The following is a 24,216-nucleotide window of genomic DNA, read 5'->3' on the forward strand; positions in this document are numbered from 1 at the left end:
GACCTGCGTTTTTAACATGTTCTCCATTTGGGATAAATATTTCTGAACAAACATGAACAAATTTGCAGCTATCAGCATACTGAATGCTTATTTCCTGCATTTTTTATTGGAAGCAGAAGACGAGTACAATGGGTTGGTAGAGCAAGAAAGGAGAAACGAAGAAGAACTTGTTGGGTGGAAAACTGGCTTGAACCTGAGAGGCCAACAGCTGTGGAACATGTCATCAACTGACACAAGATCTCCGCCTTGATGATCATGAGTCAATTTCTTGAGAATCACCCCACCCATGTTTCATGAAATTCGTGAATGCATCACCCCTTCATTAAATAAGATTTCTTTCTTGGTCCACCCTCATATTTTTGTGGAGGCATGGTGATGTCGATGTTTCCATCTTGAAACTGATAACGGAAATAAGAATGGGCTGGGTACTTACAGAAGTCGAACCAGGACATGTGCAGGTTAAGATCGTGGTAGGTCTAATTCAGAACGGATATAAAGTGACTAAAGACGGGTTTGAACTGCTTGAAAACGTTGTTCACATGGGGTGAAGGTGCATTTCTTCCCAGCCCAGGTAATACCACAGGTGACATACTGACAAATATTTATGATCAAACGAGCATCATAATTTATATAACCATTACACCTTCTATCCCGTTCAATCTCATTTTACAGTTATTGTTAATACAGGTCAGGACGCCCTAAGAACTACAAATGTGCCTTGGTGTGCCTCGGGCCTACCAACAGGTAGCATGGCCGGACCAACAGACCTCCGTCGTTCGTTCGTATGTGCGACAAAACTAGACTTGTTGAGAGGACCGCTGATTTGTCCCAATGTCTTGGTAGTGGTGTGTTTTTACCAACAGTTCTGACTTCTTGTGCCGTTGACGAGCATCTTTGATTCGCTCCCCTACTTTGACCTGGCATACCTGTCCCAAACACCATCAACTTTAATTCAGTCAGTTCGATTCCGAATTTATCTCAATGCATATGAGCCAAGTTTCCAAATTTTGTCCATGTTGTGGACAGGTATCTAATGCTATGTATCTAACACATAATCTAATGATGCTTATATGAAGTATTGACAAAAACTCCCAGCAACATCCAACAGTCTAAAACGTCTTATTGAGCGAGTTAATTGTGAGCTTCTGAATGTATCAAAAGTGATTAAGAGTTATCTGACAGCCCCCTTTGAATGGCTACAACACGACCGAATTTATCATTTCTCATTTAAGGGAGCACTATCAACATTAAAAGAATGTTACATCAATACGTTTATGCATAAAAAGTAACATGTAAACAAATTATAGGGGGCAGCTGTACCCCTGCTTCCCCGACCCTGTACAGCCACAGCTTAGACGCAGTTATCGGCAGTGAAGCATAGTTTTCTAACACTTTGGATGATGTTTCATCAACTATTTTAGGCATACTTTAGACGCTTTCATAAACCATACCATTGAAATTTAGTTCCTTTTCGATACTGTATGAAACATTTGACATCAAATGAATTGTTTGTTTACATACTTACTTGTTTACAAACAATGTCCTCTGCTATGTATGAGTAGTAAAACTGCAATAGCGGCCATTTTGAATTCTGGGTAATATGAAATAATTCCATATAACATGCTGTCAGTCTAGAAGTAAACAGGAAACAAAAACACTTGATTCTAGTTACAAGAATAATGTAAACTTTCAATAAATAAATCACCACCACACATTTCCATGAAAAGTCGGAGAATCGCTAAAATCCTCTGTCTCAAAGAATATGCTGTAAAACATTATATGACCACGACATGACCATACAAAATTACTTGTTTTGTGCCCAAGCCACCACTCTAGAAGAGACAAGTGTCAAAAAACATCAAAGTATCAACATTGGATGTAAATGGACACATTCGGTGTTAAGTTTTATGTAAATTTAACTGCCGAGAAGGCAACCCACGACAATTCAAGATGGCGTCCAAAATGGGGACAATTTTGATTATTTTCAAAAGCAAAAATATGTCAAACAAATTTTGCATCCATTAGTAATACACAAGAGTCAAAATGAAAGTAATCAGATTGATAGTAGTAAAACTATCCATGATTAACTTTGAGATGTTGTCGGGCAGCAAACCAAATGTCATGAAGATGCTCACAGACCCCCACCACATAAAATGGCCCGTTAAAGAACCTGAAACCACAATCTGAGAGTATTACAGGCCTTTTCATGAGCCCAAGACATCCTACTAACTGAAAATAGTGTCAAACCAAATCAGTACTGGGGAGGCTATGAAATCCTATTTCTAGGCCCATTTTGAGATTCTCCCCCCGGACTATAAGTATTTGTTTGAATTACTTCCGAGTTTTGACAACGAGTAAAGCGTTTCACGTGTTTTACACGTTGGTCTTTTAATTCACAAACTGTACTAGCAAATAAAGAAACTGTGCATTGTCATAAATATTTCAAAGTTGCATATAATTTTAATGGTGGGATCATGAGACAATAACAAGTCGGGAGAATTTCAGTTGAAAAGTCAATCACAATGACGTCACGAGTCTACAAGCGGGACAGGGGTCAAACCACCATGTCACAAGCTCAATAACGGGGATGTCCACCAGCGGCGTCGAGAACAGCAGTGCAAGGGAGGCTTGTAGGATGTCACGCCAGATTCTCACCAGTTCTTTTGCAAAGTCAAGGACGTTTTCTGGCGGATGAGGAAGTAGACGTCGATCCATCTCGTCCCAAACATGCTCTATTGGGTTGACATCTCTCCACCAAAACAAGGGTATGCGGTCATGATTTCGGCACCACATTCGGCGAGCTTGTCGATGACGTTGTGTCCGGATAGGTCGTATGGCGGGACGTCGTGGTCTGATCCCGTGACGACGTAAACGTTGTCGAAGTGTGTTGGGGTGAATACGGCGTAGACCTGGGATGGTCCGACCAGTCATCACTGCAGTCTAAGACCTGTAATGGGCTACCTTTATCCATCTGTCCTGTCTTGGCGTTGTTGCATGTGGATGTCTAGAACGCGGCCGATGGATGACGTCATTTCTGTTTTGGTAGCGTCTCACCAGAGTGGAAATGGTGTTTCGGTGGCAGTGGAGATATGCAGCCACTTGTCGTTAAGACATGCCCCCACGGACCATCCCAATGGCCTCATGACGTTGTGCAGACGTTAGCCTTGACATACTATGCGTTTCAACAGCCGTTTCGCAAGGGCAGTATTTGTGATTTCCAAAAGGGCAGTATTGTAAGGCATTCATTTGCTCCCGGAATGCACGTGCAACAATATATTGCGCATCTCAAGAACGAAATCACTGACGTCACGGAACGTAGCACGTGCATGCATGTTGGAAACATGTCTCTAACCTTTTGACTTTAATTTCTTATGTGTCTACCTAGGTTTGATAAATTTTTATTTAGTTTTTTTTATGCACAGTTTCTTTATGTACCTAGTATATATCAAGCTCAGACATATCGTCTAAGAGGTGGTCACGTTCCTTTACAATGCCTTTGCTTGAATTTAGTGACCTGTGGACAGATACGTAAACAGGGAGTCCAGCAAAAGTATCAACAGATAGCAAGTTGGTAGCTTGCTGTCTTTTGGTGCATTCAGTTAGAAATGATCCAAACCTCATCCGTTGGATGTTCTTAACATCTCCTGCAATACCATACACTCCTTTTGAAATCACAAATGAATTCAATTTGATAGGTTGCTTGTCCACAGATTCGAGAACCAGAAATATCGACCAGTACTCAACTTGTGTAAGATGTATACAGCCTTCATCAGCACCATGATCTGTGTCAAGTTGACGCTTTTTCCAAGGGGATTTTAAGAGCCATGTTTAAGTATTAAAGATTCATCACCCCAGCTCCACACCTAGCACAGAGTATCATAAAGACAATGCTATATACAAGTGGATCTCCGACTTGCAAAACCAAGGATACTGAGATGATGTACTCCAGCAGAAGGATTAAACAATTACTCCGTCTACTACATTGGCCCATGAGCAATCGCCTTCTGGCACCAGCATCTAGGCAAATTATATCAAATTTGAAAAATCATATATCATACGATATATACTCAAAATCAAACATGTCAATATGTGTCCAGTAAATCCAAGCCAAATAGTCAGAGCATAGCCAGCCGATTGGTTGAACCGGGCCCATTCAACCACCCGTCTAAGTGAAGTCAGGGCCGAAGTGGTGTCTTGGACACAGTTCCTGGAACCAATGCCCTCAACCACCAGGACACAAGAAAATATGCCCCCGGTCCCACACCGGGTGGTTGGCGAGCTCTTAGCGTTACCCAGCACCCACCACGCGGAGGTGGTTCTCCACCTGTGCCACAAGGAAAACATCTGCAAGACATCCCATGATGGACGTGAGTGTTCAACATCTTCATCTGATCCTGCTCATTGTCATCCCCCGTTCGCTTTACATTCCCCATGGTATCTGTTTCTGCAGATATTATCAGAAGACCTTCGGAATCCTGTACATATCATGTAATTGTGCAAACATTTCTATCAGTTGCAGAATTATTGACATTGAGCAGCATAACAGCAAAAAATAAAAACAGTGGAATATTGATACGGAGCAATGACACATCCTTCATTAGCCTTTGTGCACGATTAATGACTGTCCGTATTGAGTATATCGATTGGAAACAGAACGTTTTCTATGTGCATTTCTGAGTTCGTCACACTTTAAATTCATGCTCTGTGGCTTTTGCATAAAGACAGTAGTATTGACAGGTTTGTATAAAGACAAGTGATATTGACAGATTTGCGACCAGGCTTGGATCCAATTGTTGTTCATGAATTTATTTTCCTGGGTACATGTTTTATTGACCAATCGGTTGTAAGCGAAGTGACATCAGAGAAATTTGGCTTCCATGAACCATACACAGCTGCGTGTTGAGGGATACGGAAGTGTCTGTGCAGTGGAGAAGGCATTGAAAATATCCAAGAGAAGGTAATTTCTATGCATTAGCATAAATCAAATTTTATGCGTACATATTTATGTACCTTATGTAAAGGTGATTGTAAAATGATACTCATATGGAAGACAATTTTGTTTCCTAATTACATATATACTCAGTATAAGGTATACACTGTTGACTGGATTATTTACAGACCACCGCCATATAGCTGGAATATTGCTGAGTGTGGCGTAAAACTAAATTCACTCACTCACTCGGTTCATTATCAGAAGTGTGGTCTTGCGTAAGACTCACACCAATCCCTCCTATATCATTCCTTCAGAACATATAGATAATGAAATTTTCTGTATTTTTCGTGATCTATTTTTTTTTCCATTTTAGCATTGGTAGATGGACTCGTGTCATGTTCAAATGCATATAGTATATTCCTATCAGAACAGATTTCATCCTGAAGAATTATAACATCATTCGGAAGACAGTGACAGATCGACCAGAATCTGAAAAAGACGATCGATTCTGGAATATATCATGCTTGTTGTGACGTGACAGCTGATGGTTATGCAATTAACGGATTAGCGTGGTGTCAACAAGTTTATCGCATTGTCCTGAGACTTAATTATGTTATGTTCTAATTCTCTTCGATCAAACGAACATAAAATATTTATTTATGTCTAACAAAATACTTCGCATGGGTAATGACTACCGCAGCTCACAGGCGAGCAGGTTCATTAACGCAGAGTATACATAGAGCCGACAGAGTATTATTATACCATCTCGTCTGCACCTTCAACCTGTACCTGGAAAACAAGCAAATTCAACACCAGAAAAAACTGCTTACACATATATGAAGTATACTACAGACGTTCCTGCAATACTAGCTTCATTATATTATTATTAATATTTTACAGAGTAAGATTGAAATGCAGCAGAGAGGGTTTGGGTGATCCTGGCACAGTCAGGCTGGTCAAGCTCATCATCAGCTCAGGGTCCTCGCCCCCTCTACACGCAGCCCAGACAGCGAATGGGACTTCTCCCAGGAAACACTGCCTAGTCGAACCCACCAAGAACTTTTCGGAGACTATGGAGGCTCCCCATCACTGCAGCCTTCTGCATTACCCAGATTGTCAGAAGGGCTGTGCTCCCGGTGGAGAACCCGGGCACTCTCCTCATCTGTGCTAACAGATCAGGAGGTACCAAACCAAGGGCACCGAGAACAATGGGGAGCCTGATGACAGAGTACTTGGGATGCAAGCGAGACATTTCAAGGGCGAGGTCCGCATATTTATCATGCTTTTCCTGAATCCTGCCAATCACACTGCTGTCAAAAGGGACAGAAAATTCTATGATATAAATAATTTCTTTGGTTTTATCAAAAAGGACAAGATCAGGTTTGTTAGCTGGAATTCGTCTCAGGCTGTATATTGGCCTATTCCAGAGAAGCTTAAAAGCATCATTTTCCAGGACGCCCTGGACATGTTCAGGGTCGTACCATGGATGGACCTCGGAGTCAAAGCCACAGGCATGGCGGAGACGATAGTAAAAGCAGCGAGCCATGCCATCATGTCTTTTAAGATATGCTGTTTGTGCCAAGGAAGGGCATCCACTGACAAGGTGTTGGACAGTCTCTGTAAATTGATTGCAAAGACGACATTTCATATTGATATTTTCTTTAAGAATAACATTCTGGTGATTGCGAGTGGGAAGTGACTGGTCCTGAGCAGCAAAAAGGAAGCCCTCAGTTTCACATTTGAGACCAGCCGACTTCATCCAGGCGAAGGAGTCAGTTGGATTGCTGTTCTGTTCCACACACTGCATGTACACTCGGTGCAATGGCTTCTCAGACAGTTTCTCTCCGACTCTGGGCAGACTTGGTGAAGGACTTCACCTGGTTTACTCCCATCACTTTACCGTCCAGCAGTACATCGCCATCAACAAAATCAACTTCAAACTTCAAATTGTGTCCAACAACCTTGGCACGCTTAAAATAGCTGTGGAATTCCTTGCTTTCATCATGAGTCTTGACGTGCTTCACCAGAAGATCATCCGATAAATAAATGTGTGCAAACGTACACAATAAAATTCTGTCATGAAGAGCTTCCACATTAATCAAACCCCTTCCTCCCGAATTGATTGGCATATATAAACGATTAAGACAGGAACGAGGGTGGTGTGCTCTGTTATCAGACATGATCCTTCTGGTCAGGCGGTCAAGACTCTGGATGTCTTGTTTTGTCAAATCAACTACTCCAAAGGAATAGGAGAGGACTGGCACAGCAAAAGTATTGGTGGCTTTGACCTTGTTTCGAGCATTTAGCTCTGAGCTCCAGATTTTCTTTAAACGAGATTTATACTCGGCCCGAAGTTTATCTTGAATCTGGGCATTCTGGAGCTTGTCTCGAACTTGCATTCCAAGATAGGTGTAGGCCTGATCTTCCACAAGATGCTCAATAACTCCTCCCCCTTGTAACCTGACCGATCCATCATTAGTTACCTTGCCACGTTTCAAATGAAGAGTATTACATTTGTCGAGTCCAAAAGTCATGCCAATATCATTAGAGAAGGACTCGACAAGGAGAACCTGTTCTTTCAAATTGGTCTCTCCTTTGGCAAGGAGCTCGATGTCATCCATGTAGAGGAGATGAGTAAGAGGTGTTGGGGATCTGTGCTGAGGAGGCCCGGGATGATAACCTTCCTCCCTATTGAGCAGAAAACTCAAAGGATTTAGAGACAGACAAAAAAGCAAAGGACTAAAGGAGTCCCCCTGGAAAATTCCCCTTCTGATTGGAATAGATTTTTGAGATGTTGTGACCAAGATATTCTTGGTCGGGTTCTGTGCCTTCCCCTGGGGCAAGTCCCATCTCCAGTATGGTTTGTGTTACTACCGGAGGAAGGCTGACTGGGCTGCGGAAATGAAAGATGGAGTTTTCCTTGGCTGTCTGTAACCCAGTGTGAAACCAGCTTCGGGGGGTCAGCCCTAACTGGGTGATGTATGTTTGGTTCAGGGAATAAAATTCCCCTATCTAGGCCCACCGCGAAGAGGCGTACATCATTAATATTATGTTTTACAGATTAGAATTAAAATGCAGCAGAGAGGGTTTGGGTGATCCTGGCACCGTCAGGCTGGTCAAGCTCATCATCAGCTCAGGGTCCTCGCCCTCTCTACACGCAGCCCAGACAGCGAATGGGACTTCTCCCAGGAAACACTGCCTAGTCGAACCCACCAAGAACTTTTCGGAGAATATGGAGGCTCCCCATCACTGCAGCCTTCTGCATTACCCAGATTGTCAGAAGGGCTGTGCTCCCGGTGGAGAACCCGGGCACTCTCCTCATCTGTGCTAACAGATCAGGAGGTACCAAACCAAGGGCACCGAGAACAATGGGGAGCCTGATGACAGAGTACTTGGGATGCAAGCGAGACATTTCAAGGGCGAGGTCCGCATATTTATCATGCTTTTCCTGAATCCTGCCAATCACACTGCTGTCAAAAGGGACAGAAAATTCTATGATATAAATAATTTCATTGGTTTTATCAAAAAGGACAAGATCAGGTTTGTTAGCTGGAATTCGTCTCAGGCTGTATATTGGCCTATTCCAGAGAAGCTTAAAAGCATCATTTTCCAGGACGCCCTGGACATGTTCAGGGTCGTACCATGGATGGACCTCGGAGTCAAAGCCACAGGCATGGCGGAGACGATAGTAAAAGCAGCGAGCCATGCCATCATGTCTTTTAAGATATGCTGTTTGTGCCAAGGAAGGGCATCCACTGACAAGGTGTTGGACAGTCTCTGTAAATTGATTGCAAAGACGACATTTCATATTGATATTTTCTTTAAGAATAACATTCTGGTGATTGCGAGTGGGAAGTGACTGGTCCTGAGCAGCAAAAAGGAAGCCCTCAGTTTCACATTTGAGACCAGCCGACTTCATCCAGGCGAAGGAGTCAGTTGGATTGCTGTTCTGTTCCACACACTGCATGTACACTCGGTGCAATGGCTTCTCAGACAGTTTCTCTCCGACTCTGGGCAGACTTGGTGAAGGACTTCACCTGGTTTACTCCCATCACTTTACCGTCCAGCAGTACATCGCCATCAACAAAATCAACTTCAAACTTCAAATTGTGTCCAACAACCTTGGCACGCTTAAAATAGCTGTGGAATTCCTTGCTTTCATCATGAGTCTTGACGTGCTTCACCAGAAGATCATCCGATAAATAAATGTGTGCAAACGTACACAATAAAATTCTGTCATGAAGAGCTTCCACATTAATCAAACCCCTTCCTCCCGAATTGATTGGCATATATAAACGATTAAGACAGGAACGAGGGTGGTGTGCTCTGTTATCAGACATGATCCTTCTGGTCAGGCGGTCAAGACTCTGGATGTCTTGTTTTGTCAAATCAACTACTCCAAAGGAATAGGAGAGGACTGGCACAGCAAAAGTATTGGTGGCTTTGACCTTGTTTCGAGCATTTAGCTCTGAGCTCCAGATTTTCTTTAAACGAGATTTATACTCGGCCCGAAGTTTATCTTGAATCTGGGCATTCTGGAGCTTGTCTCGAACTTGCATTCCAAGATAGGTGTAGGCCTGATCTTCCACAAGATGCTCAATAACTCCTCCCCCTTGTAACCTGACCGATCCATCATTAGTTACCTTGCCACGTTTCAAATGAAGAGTATTACATTTGTCGAGTCCAAAAGTCATGCCAATATCATTAGAGAAGGACTCGACAAGGAGAACCTGTTCTTTCAAATTGGTCTCTCCTTTGGCAAGGAGCTCGATGTCATCCATGTAGAGGAGATGAGTAAGAGGTGTTGGGGATCTGTGCTGAGGAGGCCCGGGATGATAACCTTCCTCCCTATTGAGCAGAAAACTCAAAGGATTTAGAGACAGACAAAAAAGCAAAGGACTAAAGGAGTCCCCCTGGAAAATTCCCCTTCTGATTGGAATAGATTTTTGAGATGTTGTGACCAAGATATTCTTGGTCGGGTTCTGTGCCTTCCCCTGGGGCAAGTCCCATCTCCAGTATGGTTTGTGTTACTACCGGAGGAAGGCTGACTGGGCTGCGGAAATGAAAGATGGAGTTTTCCTTGGCTGTCTGTAACCCAGTGTGAAACCAGCTTCGGGGGGTCAGCCCTAACTGGGTGATGTATGTTTGGTTCAGGGAATAAAATTCCCCTATCTAGGCCCACCGCGAAGAGGCGTACATCATTAATATTATGTTTTACAGATTAGAATTAAAATGCAGCAGAGAGGGTTTGGGTGATCCTGGCACCGTCAGGCTGGTCAAGCTCATCATCAGCTCAGGGTCCTCGCCCTCTCTACACGCAGCCCAGACAGCGAATGGGACTTCTCCCAGGAAACACTGCCTAGTCGAACCCACCAAGAACTTTTCGGAGAATATGGAGGCTCCCCAACACTGCAGCCTTCTGCATTACCCAGATTGTCAGAAGGGCTGTGCTCCCGGTGGACAACCGGGGCACTCTCCTCATCTGCGCCAAGAGATCAGGAGGTACCAAACCAAGGGCACCGAGAACAATGGGGAGCCTGACGACAGTGTACTTGGGATGCAAGCGAGACATTTCAAAGGCGAGGTCCGCATATTTATCATGCTTTTCCTGAATCTTGCCAATCACATTGCTGTCAAAAGGGACAGAAAATTCTATGATATAAATAATTTCATTGGTTTTATCAAAAAGGACAAGATCAGGTTTGTTGGCTGGAATTCGTCTCAGGCTGTATATTGGCCTATTCCAGAGACGTTTGTAGCTGTCATTTTCCAGGACGCCCTGGACATGCTCAGGGTCGTACCATGGATGGACCTTGGAGTCAAAGCCACAGGCATGGCGGAGACGATAATAAAAGCAGCGAGCCATGCCATCATGTCTTTTAAGATATGCTGTTTGTGCCAAGGAAGGGCATCCACTGACAAGGTGTTGGACAGTCTCTGTAAATTGATTGCAAAGACGACATTTCATATTGATATTTTATTTAAGAATAACATTCTGGCGATTGCGAGTGGGAAGTGACTGGTCCTGAGCAGCAAAAAGGAAGCCCTCAGTTTCACATTTGAGACCAGCCGACTTCATCCAGGCGAAGGAGTCGGTTGGATTGCTGTTCTGTTCCACACACTGTATATACACACGATGCAATGGCTTCTCAGACAGCTTCTCCACAAAGGACCGACTCTGGGCAGACTTGGTGAAAGACTTCACCTGGTTTACTCCCATCACTGTACCGTCCAGCAGTACATCGCCATCAACAAAATCAACTTCAAATTTCAAATTGTGTCCAACAACCTTGGCACGCTTAAAGTAGCTGTGGAATTCCTTGCTTTCATCATGAGTCTTGACGTGCATCACCAGAGGATCATCTGAGAAATAAATATGTGCAAAAGTACACAATAAAATTCTGTCATGAAGAGCTTCCACATTAATCAAACCCCGACCTCCAGAATTGATTGGCATATATAAACGATTAAGAGAGGAACGAGGGTGGTGTGCTCTGTTATCAGACATGATCCTTCTGGTCAGGCGGTCAAGACTCTGGATGTCTTGTTTTGTCCAATCAACTACTCCAAAGGAGTAGGAGAGGACTGGCACAGCAAAAGTATTGGTGGCTTTGACTTTGTTTCGAGCATTTAGCTCTGAACTCCAGATTTTCTTTAAACGAGATTTATACTCGGCCCGAAGTTTATCTTGAATCAGGGCATTCTGGAGCTTGTCTCGAACTTGCATTCCAAGATAGGTGTAGGCCTGATCTTCCACAAGATGCTCAAAAACTCCTCCCCCTTGTAACTCGACCGATCCATCATTAGTTACCTTGCCACGTTTCAAATGAAGAGTATTACATTTGTCGAGTCCAAAAGTCATGCCAATATCATTAGAGAAGGACTCGGCAAGGAGAACCTGTTCTTTCAAATTGGTCTCTCCTTTGGCAAGGAGCTCGATGTCATCCATGTAGAGGAGATGAGTAAGAGGTGTTGGGGATCTGTGCTGAGGAGGCCCGGGATGATAACCTTCCTCCCTATTGAGCAGAAAACTCAAAGGATTTAGAGACAGACAAAAAAGCAAAGGACTAAAGGAGTCCCCCTGGAAAATTCCCCTTCTGATTGGAATAGATTTTTGAGATGTTGTGACCAAGATATTCTTGGTCGGGTTCTGTGCCTTCCCCTGGGGCAAGTCCCATCTCCAGTATGGTTTGTGTTACTACCGGAGGAAGGCTGACTGGGCTGCGGAAATGAAAGATGGAGTTTTCCTTGGCTGTCTGTAACCCAGTGTGAAACCAGCTTCGGGGGGTCAGCCCTAACTGGGTGATGTATGTTTGGTTCAGGGAATAAAATTCCCCTATCTAGGCCCACCGCGAAGAGGCGTACATCATTAATATTATGTTTTACAGATTAGAATTAAAATGCAGCAGAGAGGGTTTGGGTGATCCTGGCACCGTCAGGCTGGTCAAGCTCATCATCAGCTCAGGGTCCTCGCCCTCTCTACACGCAGCCCAGACAGCGAATGGGACTTCTCCCAGGAAACACTGCCTAGTCGAACCCACCAAGAACTTTTCGGAGAATATGGAGGCTCCCCAACACTGCAGCCTTCTGCATTACCCAGATTGTCAGAAGGGCTGTGCTCCCGGTGGACAACCGGGGCACTCTCCTCATCTGCGCCAAGAGATCAGGAGGTACCAAACCAAGGGCACCGAGAACAATGGGGAGCCTGACGACAGTGTACTTGGGATGCAAGCGAGACATTTCAAAGGCGAGGTCCGCATATTTATCATGCTTTTCCTGAATCTTGCCAATCACATTGCTGTCAAAAGGGACAGAAAATTCTATGATATAAATAATTTCATTGGTTTTATCAAAAAGGACAAGATCAGGTTTGTTGGCTGGAATTCGTCTCAGGCTGTATATTGGCCTATTCCAGAGACGTTTGTAGCTGTCATTTTCCAGGACGCCCTGGACATGCTCAGGGTCGTACCATGGATGGACCTTGGAGTCAAAGCCACAGGCATGGCGGAGACGATAATAAAAGCAGCGAGCCATGCCATCATGTCTTTTAAGATATGCTGTTTGTGCCAAGGAAGGGCATCCACTGACAAGGTGTTGGACAGTCTCTGTAAATTGATTGCAAAGACGACATTTCATATTGATATTTTATTTAAGAATAACATTCTGGCGATTGCGAGTGGGAAGTGACTGGTCCTGAGCAGCAAAAAGGAAGCCCTCAGTTTCACATTTGAGACCAGCCGACTTCATCCAGGCGAAGGAGTCGGTTGGATTGCTGTTCTGTTCCACACACTGTATATACACACGATGCAATGGCTTCTCAGACAGCTTCTCCACAAAGGACCGACTCTGGGCAGACTTGGTGAAAGACTTCACCTGGTTTACTCCCATCACTGTACCGTCCAGCAGTACATCGCCATCAACAAAATCAACTTCAAATTTCAAATTGTGTCCAACAACCTTGGCACGCTTAAAGTAGCTGTGGAATTCCTTGCTTTCATCATGAGTCTTGACGTGCATCACCAGAGGATCATCTGAGAAATAAATATGTGCAAAAGTACACAATAAAATTCTGTCATGAAGAGCTTCCACATTAATCAAACCCCGACCTCCAGAATTGATTGGCATATATAAACGATTAAGAGAGGAACGAGGGTGGTGTGCTCTGTTATCAGACATGATCCTTCTGGTCAGGCGGTCAAGACTCTGGATGTCTTGTTTTGTCCAATCAACTACTCCAAAGGAGTAGGAGAGGACTGGCACAGCAAAAGTATTGGTGGCTTTGACTTTGTTTCGAGCATTTAGCTCTGAACTCCAGATTTTCTTTAAACGAGATTTATACTCGGCCCGAAGTTTATCTTGAATCAGGGCATTCTGGAGCTTGTCTCGAACTTGCATTCCAAGATAGGTGTAGGCCTGATCTTCCACAAGATGCTCAAAAACTCCTCCCCCTTGTAACTCGACCGATCCATCATTAGTTACCTTGCCACGTTTCAAATGAAGAGTATTACATTTGTCGAGTCCAAAAGTCATGCCAATATCATTAGAGAAGGACTCGGCAAGGAGAACCTGTTCTTTCAAATTGGTCTCTCCTTTGGCAAGGAGCTCGATGTCATCCATGTAGAGGAGATGAGTAAGAGGTGTTGGGGATCTGTGCTGAGGAGGCCCGGGATGATAACCTTCCTCCCTATTGAGCAGAAAACTCAAAGGATTTAGAGACAGACAAAAAAGCAAAGGACTAAAGGAGTCCCCCTGGAAAATTCCCCTTCTGATTGGAATAGATTTTTGAGATGTTGTGACCAAGATATTCTTGGTCGGGTTCTGTGCCTTCCCCTGGGGCAAGTCCCATCTCCAGTATGGTTTGTGTTACTACCGGAGGAAGGCTGACTGGGCTGCGGAAATGAAAGATGGAGTTTTCCTTGGCTGTCTGTAACCCAGTGTGAAACCAGCTTCGGGGGGTCAGCCCTAACTGGGTGATGTATGTTTGGTTCAGGGAATAAAATTCCCCTATCTAGGCCCACCGCGAAGAGGCGTACATCATTAATATTATGTTTTACAGATTAGAATTAAAATGCAGCAGAGAGGGTTTGGGTGATCCTGGCACCGTCAGGCTGGTCAAGCTCATCATCAGCTCAGGGTCCTCGCCCTCTCTACACGCAGCCCAGACAGCGAATGGGACTTCTCCCAGGAAACACTGCCTAGTCGAACCCACCAAGAACTTTTCGGAGAATATGGAGGCTCCCCAACACTGCAGCCTTCTGCATTACCCAGATTGTCAGAAGGGCTGTGCTCCCGGTGGACAACCGGGGCACTCTCCTCATCTGCGCCAAGAGATCAGGAGGTACCAAACCAAGGGCACCGAGAACAATGGGGAGCCTGACGACAGTGTACTTGGGATGCAAGCGAGACATTTCAAAGGCGAGGTCCGCATATTTATCATGCTTTTCCTGAATCTTGCCAATCACATTGCTGTCAAAAGGGACAGAAAATTCTATGATATAAATAATTTCATTGGTTTTATCAAAAAGGACAAGATCAGGTTTGTTGGCTGGAATTCGTCTCAGGCTGTATATTGGCCTATTCCAGAGACGTTTGTAGCTGTCATTTTCCAGGACGCCCTGGACATGCTCAGGGTCGTACCATGGATGGACCTTGGAGTCAAAGCCACAGGCATGGCGGAGACGATAATAAAAGCAGCGAGCCATGCCATCATGTCTTTTAAGATATGCTGTTTGTGCCAAGGTAAGGGCATCCACTGACAAGGTGTTGGACAGTCTCTTTAAATTGATTGCAAAGACGACATTTCATATTGATATTTTATTTAAGAATAACATTCTGGCGATTGCGAGTGGGAAGTGACTGGTCCTGAGCAGCAAAAAGGAAGCCCTCAGTTTCACATTTGAGACCAGCCGACTTCATCCAGGCGAAGGAGTCGGTTGGATTGCTGTTCTGTTCCACACACTGTATATACACACGATGCAATGGCTTCTCAGACAGCTTCTCCACAAAGGACCGACTCTGGGCAGACTTGGTGAAAGACTTCACCTGGTTTACTCCCATCACTGTACCGTCCAGCAGTACATCGCCATCAACAAAATCAACTTCAAATTTCAAATTGTGTCCAACAACCTTGGCACGCTTAAAGTAGCTGTGGAATTCCTTGCTTTCATCATGAGTCTTGACGTGCATCACCAGAGGATCATCTGAGAAATAAATATGTGCAAAAGTACACAATAAAATTCTGTCATGAAGAGCTTCCACATTAATCAAACCCCGACCTCCAGAATTGATTGGCATATATAAACGATTAAGAGAGGAACGAGGGTGGTGTGCTCTGTTATCAGACATGATCCTTCTGGTCAGGCGGTCAAGACTCTGGATGTCTTGTTTTGTCCAATCAACTACTCCAAAGGAGTAGGAGAGGACTGGCACAGCAAAAGTATTGGTGGCTTTGACTTTGTTTCGAGCATTTAGCTCTGAACTCCAGATTTTCTTTAAACGAGATTTATACTCGGCCCGAAGTTTATCTTGAATCAGGGCATTCTGGAGCTTGTCTCGAACTTGCATTCCAAGATAGGTGTAGGCCTGATCTTCCACAAGATGCTCAAAAACTCCTCCCCCTTGTAACTCGACCGATCCATCATTAGTTACCTTGCCACGTTTCAGATGAAGAGTATTACATTTGTCGAGTCCAAATGTCATGCCTATATCATTAATATATTATTTTTTACAGATTGAGATAGAAATGCAGCAGAGAGGGTTTGGGTGATCCTGGCACAGTCAGGCTGGTCAAGCTCATCATCAGCTCAGGGCCCTCACCCCCTCTACACGCAGCCCAGACAGCGAATGGGACTTCTCCCAGGAAACACTGCCTAGTCGAACCCACCAAGAACTTTCCGGAGAATATGGAGGCTCCCCAACACTGCAGCCTTCTGCATTACCCAGATTGTCAGAAGGGCTGTGCTCCCGGTGGAGAACCCGGGCACTCTCCTCATCTGTGCTAACAGATCAGGAGGTACCAAACCAAGGGCACCGAGAACAATGGGGAGCCTGACGACAGTGTACTTGGGATGCAAGCGAGACATTTCAAAGGCGAGGTCCGCATATTTATCATGCTTTTCCTGAATCTTGCCAATCACATTGCTGTCAAAAGGGACAGAAAGTTCTATGATATAAATAATTTCATTGGCTTTATCAAAAAGGACAAGATCAGGTTTGTTGGCTGGAATTCGTCTCAGGCTGTATATTGGCCTATTCCAGAGAAGTTTGTAGCTGTCATTTTCCAGGACGCCCTGGACATGTTCAGGGTCGTACCATGGATGGACCTCAGAGTCAAAGCCACAGGCATGGCGGAGACGATAATAAAAGCAGCGAGCCATGCCATCATGTCTTTTAAGATATGCTGTTTGTGCCAAGGAAGGGCATCCACTGACAAGGTGTTGGACAGTCTCTGTAAATTGATTGCAAAGACGACATTTCATATTGATATTTTCTTTAAGAATCACATTCTGGCAATTGCGAGTGGGAAGTGACTGGTCCTGAGCAGCAAAAAGGAAGCCCTCAGTTTCACATTTGAGACCAGCCGACTTCATCCAGGCGAAGGAGTCGGTTGGATTGCTGTTCTGTTCCACACACTGTATATACACACGATGCAATGGCTTCTCAGACAGCTTCTCCACAAAGGACCGACTCTGGGCAGACTTGGTGAAAGACTTCACCTGGTTTACTCCCATCACTGTACCGTCCAGCAGTACATCGCCATCAACAAAATCAACTTCAAATTTCAAATTGTGTCCAACAACCTTGGCACGCTTAAAGTAGCTGTGGAATTCCTTGCTTTCATCATGAGTCTTGACGTGCATCACCAGAGGATCATCTGAGAAATAAATATGTGCAAAAGTACACAATAAAATTCTGTCATGAAGAGCTTCCACATTAAACAAACCCCGACCTCCAGAATTGATTGGCATATATAAACGATTAAGAGAGGAACGAGGGTGGTGTGCTCTGTTATCAGACATGATCCTTCTGGTCAGGCGGTCAAGACTCTGGATGTCTTGTTTTGTCCAATCAACTACTCCAAAGGAGTAGGAGAGGACTGGCACAGCAAAAGTATTGGTGGCTTTGACTTTGTTTCGAGCATTTAGCTCTGAACTCCAGATTTTCTTTAAACGAGATTTATACTCGGCCCGAAGTTTATCTTGAATCAGGGCATTCTGGAGCTTGTCTCGAACTTGCATTCCAAGATAGGTGTAGGCCTGATCTTCCACAAGATGCTCAAAAACTCCTCCCCCTTGTAACTCGACCGATCCATCATTAGTTACCTTGCCACGTTTCAGATGAAGAGTATTACATTTGTCGAGTCCAAATGTCATGCCTATATCATTAATATATTATTTTTTACAGATTGAGATAGAAATGCAGCAGAGAGGGTTTGGGTGATCCTGGCACAGTCAGGCTGGTCAAGCTCATCATCAGCTCAGGGCCCTCACCCCCTCTACACGCAGCCCAGACAGCGAATGGGACTTCTCCCAGGAAACACTGCCTAGTCGAACCCACCAAGAACTTTCCGGAGAATATGGAGGCTCCCCAACACTGCAGCCTTCTGCATTACCCAGATTGTCAGAAGGGCTGTGCTCCCGGTGGAGAACCCGGGCACTCTCCTCATCTGTGCTAACAGATCAGGAGGTACCAAACCAAGGGCACCGAGAACAATGGGGAGCCTGACGACAGTGTACTTGGGATGCAAGCGAGACATTTCAAAGGCGAGGTCCGCATATTTATCATGCTTTTCCTGAATCTTGCCAATCACATTGCTGTCAAAAGGGACAGAAAGTTCTATGATATAAATAATTTCATTGGCTTTATCAAAAAGGACAAGATCAGGTTTGTTGGCTGGAATTCGTCTCAGGCTGTATATTGGCCTATTCCAGAGAAGTTTGTAGCTGTCATTTTCCAGGACGCCCTGGACATGTTCAGGGTCGTACCATGGATGGACCTCAGAGTCAAAGCCACAGGCATGGCGGAGACGATAATAAAAGCAGCGAGCCATGCCATCATGTCTTTTAAGATATGCTGTTTGTGCCAAGGAAGGGCATCCACTGACAAGGTGTTGGACAGTCTCTGTAAATTGATTGCAAAGACGACATTTCATATTGATATTTTCTTTAAGAATCACATTCTGGCAATTGCGAGTGGGAAGTGACTGGTCCTGAGCAGCAAAAAGGAAGCCCTCAGTTTCACATTTGAGACCAGCCGACTTCATCCAGGCGAAGGAGTCGGTTGGATTGCTGTTCTGTTCCACACACTGTATATACACACGATGCAATGGCTTCTCAGACAGCTTCTCCACAAAGGACCGACTCTGGGCAGACTTGGTGAAAGACTTCACCTGGTTTACTATATTATTATCATTACTATTATTATTATTATTTATTTGTTTGTATTTAAATACATATCTCCAATTCCTTTCATACTCAATGTCGGGTCAGGTCCCATCTCCAGGCCGCTCCATGTCATGTAAGATCTCATCAGGTCAGACCTCTCCTATTTACATCTGAACCTCAGTGCCTCACTGCTAATACAGATCGCAATACTGCGTACATGAACCATCCGCTTGTAATACAGTATCATCCATACGGATTGAAGGTTCAGTACTGAAACCTTCATAACTTCAACAAGTTCCAATATACTCGATTTAAGAAAGCTGCTCGCCGTGTTGTGCGAAGACCTCGAATGACTCAAGTCATGCTCAATCTCACCTCGTCACCTTCGTCACGTGGTCCAAGCACAAATTTCACGTGCAAAACACCTTCGCAGCAGTAGGCAAGCTCTACCGTATTTAACCCAAAATAAATTCATTTATGTTCTAATTCTCTTCGATCAAACGAACATAAAATATTTATTTATGTACAACAAAATACTTCGCATAGGTAATGCCTACCGCAGGTCGAAAATAAAAGACAGGGCAAACAAGTGACAACCATTTATTACAGTCCAAGAAATTATAACCTAACACAGAAGTCACGCACAATAACTCTTTTATGTCATCTTTAACATATCCATCTTTTGCCGCGTCGGAAACCCTGCGGCCATGTCTCTTAAACAAACGATCAGGTACACCTGCATTCGCAGCAGCTGTTGCTCCTCCAGCACGAAAAGTGTGCAAACCAAAACTGTTCACATCTATTCCTATTTCATGACATTTTTCACTGAAGATTTCTCTTGTTCTCGTGTAAGAGATTCGCTTATTACCTCTGAGAACATATTTCCTTTGCTTTTTACAATAACTCACTTGTCTGAAAATAAACACATGCGAATATTTGCTAATGAAACATAACGGTGAAGCATTTTGACTGGGAAATTTGACTTGGAACCAGATGCTGCAATACAATAAATCTACCATCTCTGTACACATCCGTCGTACTCTTTTCTGTGAAGATACGAACATATCCTTCATGAAAAGAAATATCAGACCGATAATAGAGGAAAATTCAGAAAATCTGAAAAAGCCGGCATATGAAATAATGGACATAGTAAGAAACCTTAAATCTACAAGCGAACAATCCTCTCTGCCAAATCTAACAACTAACGTTTCCAAAATAGCAACATCTATAGGCTCTTTCTTCTTGAGAGGGTCACTGTAACATCTCCTTGCTGCTACTGTAATATTTTCAATCAGATCACGATGACATGGATCTGGTAAACCCGCTACTCTGTGTGCCCATCTTATACTGTAAACTGCATTCATAATAATAGGAGACCTTTTACCCCACTGAATCAATGACGTAAGGTACAAACCTACATGAAAAGAGTTTGCAGGCAAAACAGTTATTTCTTTAAACCTTGAGGCCCATTTTTTCCAACATGTAAAAGCTCTTCTGTATTTTACCACTGTAGCATCTGCTTTAGATTTTAAAACTATTCCAGGCATTTTTGTAGATGAGTCAACTAAATCCTGGTGCCCCAGATCATCCTTGTCTCGCCATATACCAACGGAAAATATACCTGAAAAGATATATAATCAGTTGTCAAACCTGAGAGCAACCATGAACCCAGTGAAACTATTGAATATCGTCTGCTTGCTCCCTCCTGAAACAGCGTTGCTGCCACTTAACTGAATCATGTCTGTGATGAATTTTCTGGTTTGCCCTTCCAGGAACAACAACGGCCAGTATGGACCAGAAGGCCATATTGGCACCACCAATGTAGTAGAAGCATTATAGTATTCCCAGAAATTATTGAGAATCATGTTGCATCATGTAACTCATTACATTTATTAACTTCTGGCGTTTTACTTACATAAACATGTTAAAACATCATCCTTTTACAGTCTCAGTCTTGTTTTAGTACTTTGTTAGACCTCCTCGCTCAGCAATGCATGCCGGAATACGCCTAGGCACACTACCCATCAAAGTTTGTAGGTAATCGTGTGACAGGGTATCCCAATATTGGAACACCTCGGCCTTCATATCTTCAATATTTCTCAGTCCCTTTTGGTTTATTCTGTCCTTCATGACTCCCCACACATTCTCAATTGGGTTTAGGTCTGGGCTGTAACTGGGCCAGTCTAAAACTTGAACATTTTCGCCCGACAACCACTGTTTTGTGTAGCGCGCAGTGTGTTTTGGGTCATTATCATGCTGGAAAATCCAATCATCTTCATACAATGTTTGTGCTGTCGGAAGAAGGTGACCATTTAGAATGTGAAGATATCTTTCTTTTGTCAAGTTTCCCGTGAAAACACACAATGGCGTCACTCCGCGAGCCGATATGCCACCCCACATGTGAAACTTCGGGCTATGTTTTGGTCGCTGGTAGATAGGTTTGACAGTATCTTTGGTCCAAATTTTCACACAATTAGGGAAAAGCCAAACAGAACTTTCATCCGGAAAGAAAACATTATCCCAGTCTTGATTTTCATGAGCCCGACACCAGTTTAAACGTTTTTCCTTTTGTGCATCTTTCATCAACGGCGAGGGAATTCCACGTTTTTTCACCCAATTAAGTCTCTGTAATTCCTGCCTAACTGTTTCATTGCATACCTGAGGACTTACTCTGCTAATCATTTCATTTCTGATGTTCTCAACACTTTTCAGTTTGCCCCTACTCACAATCTGCTCAAATCTTCGGCGATCCACAACACTGAATTTCCTAGGCCGACCTGCCCCTGCTTTGTGCTCTATCCCGGTTCCTGTTTGAATATTCTTCAAAGTTCTGTATACTGTAGACAGAGGAATATCATGTCTACAAGCTAACACTTTAGCATCAGCCTCACCCCTTTCAAAATCATCTAGAATGAGCTTTCTTTTCTCTCTTGCTGTAAATTCTGCCATGTCAACACAGGAAGCCGTCTGCTCAGACAAGGGAGATAACTCTTGACGTAATGAGCTGCCTTCTAAGCCTTCAAGAGTTGTCTCTCTTATTTAGTATGCTTAGTGCATAGTGAAAGCCCTTTTTCCAATCTTAGCATCATTAGAAAAAAAACAAAGATTTTCTCAATAATTTCTGGGAACAATGTACATGCTAAAATGAAATGTACAGTTTTACACCCCAAATACACAGGGGAACTGCGCAGTTGTTCTCCCCATACCACTGCTGAGTAAATGCATCAACTGCCTCTGTGTCTGGTACCTATGACCTGGAATTAAACCTTTTTAACTTGGTGTTCAAATGGTTTGCAAAACGATCTACAGAATGTGGCCCCCATCTTCCATCTAAAAATTTGAAAATTTCATCTGTAACTCTCCAGTCATCCGAATCTTCAAATCTACTCAGAGCATCGGCCTTTTCATTTTCTGATCTGGGAATTCAACTGAACTTTAACCTTATGTTGTACTGATTGGCTATCACAAAGATGGAGGTGGCAACGTGTTGTAGATGTTGTTTAGAACTACCACATGAAGCTACATGACAACATGGTTTGCTGTCTGTGAACCACTTTACAGTTTTACCCATTAGAACCCTGGTAAACGCAATGAGAACTAATTCTATGGCCTTCAATTCCACGTGGAACTTCAAAGTTTCTCTTGATAGTCCCAGACATATTGAAACACATGATCAGAATCCGCAACATAACCTCCACAAACTACATCACTTGCATCTGAAAACACCGACAGCATAGGTTTCATAACCGTAGACAACGCTCTTGGTTTTAGACTACGCAGGTTGTCTCTCCAAAACAGCAATTCATACACACCATGAGAATTATTTAACCTAAGAAATCTATCCCAGGAAGAAGCCTTTTGGACCTCGGAATACATATGCCTTGTGAAAAGTCTACATACATCACCCAGAACGTGAGTAAGAGCTATGACCTTACCTGCTAAAGCAGCTAAACTCCTTGCTGTGAAAATGGGCAAAACAGATGTGAATGCTGAAAAACTAGACACTATATCTTCTGCTTTCTTGACAGGAATAGAAAGAACACTAGAATCCAAATTCCATGTGAATGGAACAGGATGACATACTGACTTCTCATTATTAACAACAAAACCTGATTGTTCTAGAGTGTCTCGAACAATGTCCGAATGACTAGAGCACAAATCCTTGGATCTAGCATAACCAAAGCCATCGTCAAGATACACAACAATATGAATAGATTGATTTCGCCAATATGTAACTAGTGGACGAATACACTACGTAAAGATGTAAGGTGCAGATGTTAACCCAAACGGCAAAACTGTGAAACAATAGTACCTAATAATGCCACTAGCATTCCAAGCAAAACCCAAGTACTGTTGTTGACTAGAGTGTATATCAATGTGATGATAACCAGATTTTAAATCAAACTTAAACATGAAACCTGTATCTTGCACAAAATCAAAGGCTGTTTTATAGCCCTCAAAAACAATCTTTCTTTTATAAACAAACTGATTGACAAACCTAAGGTCAAGGATAAGCCTCTTCTTGCTCGAACGCTGTATGGCTACTGAAAGAGGATTAACAACTAAAGGAGGATTATCAAGCTCGACAATACAGGAGTTTCTTAAAAGTTCTTGAATAGCCTGTACAACAAAAGTACCGTTCCTCAAAGCGGATTGGTTATTTTTAGAAAAAAATGGCGGAGGACGGTCAGTGAAAGGAATGACATAACCATCTGTTATAGTATCCATCACAAACTGAGGAGCTCCAATTTTAACCCAAAAGGAAACATGTTTCCTTAAACTACCTTTCACAACACAGGAGCTGGACCTCGTTTAAACGTGACATTATTGAAGAGAGTGGAGAAAGATCATAAAGTCATTGTCATGATTATACCTGTACTTGAAGAGGTTTAGTTGTTGTCACTTATCATCGCCATTTTGTCGTTGGAAATAAACATATTTTTCGTAATTATTACTGCGTGATTTTTAACTGCAATTGACTGTCACTCGCAGTTTTCGGAGTAGGTCGCAGAATATAGTTGGCTTACAATATCACATAAGAATATTTTATCAGTTCATAATATGTTTATGCTCCTGGTGGTAAAACTTAGAGATTAGAGAATTGTGGCTAGATATTTTACAGTTAAATATTATTTTTAAAGGGTAAAAATCACATCGACTGGAACATTTGTTTAAATATAGTTTAAATGTGCATCCAGATTATTGTTTAGCCAGTTTTCAAGAATTTGGCAAATAAGAGTAACCTTGTTTCATACATAAAAAGGTGTGTTATGGTCTTTAAAGAACCAAAACAATAGCTGCACAAGTCGTTATGAATGTAAGTAAAGCCCTGTAAAATTTATTTGACTTCCGGGTTTTTTTTGTTTGGTTGGTTGGTTGGATTTGTTTGTTTATTTGTTT

The 24,216-nt window shown here is 43.2% G+C and overlaps 1 pseudogene; it reads right to left on the reverse strand.

Annotated features, from left to right (window-relative positions):
* Positions 1-4,288: 4,288 nt before the first annotated feature.
* Positions 4,289-23,732, reverse strand: LOC137271882 (uncharacterized; annotated as a pseudogene).
* Between the last annotated feature and the right edge of the window lie 484 nt (positions 23,733-24,216).

The sequence above is a fragment of the Haliotis asinina genome, chromosome 2 (genome assembly GCF_037392515.1).
Source record: "Haliotis asinina isolate JCU_RB_2024 chromosome 2, JCU_Hal_asi_v2, whole genome shotgun sequence".
NCBI classification, from domain to species: domain Eukaryota; kingdom Metazoa; phylum Mollusca; class Gastropoda; order Lepetellida; family Haliotidae; genus Haliotis; species Haliotis asinina.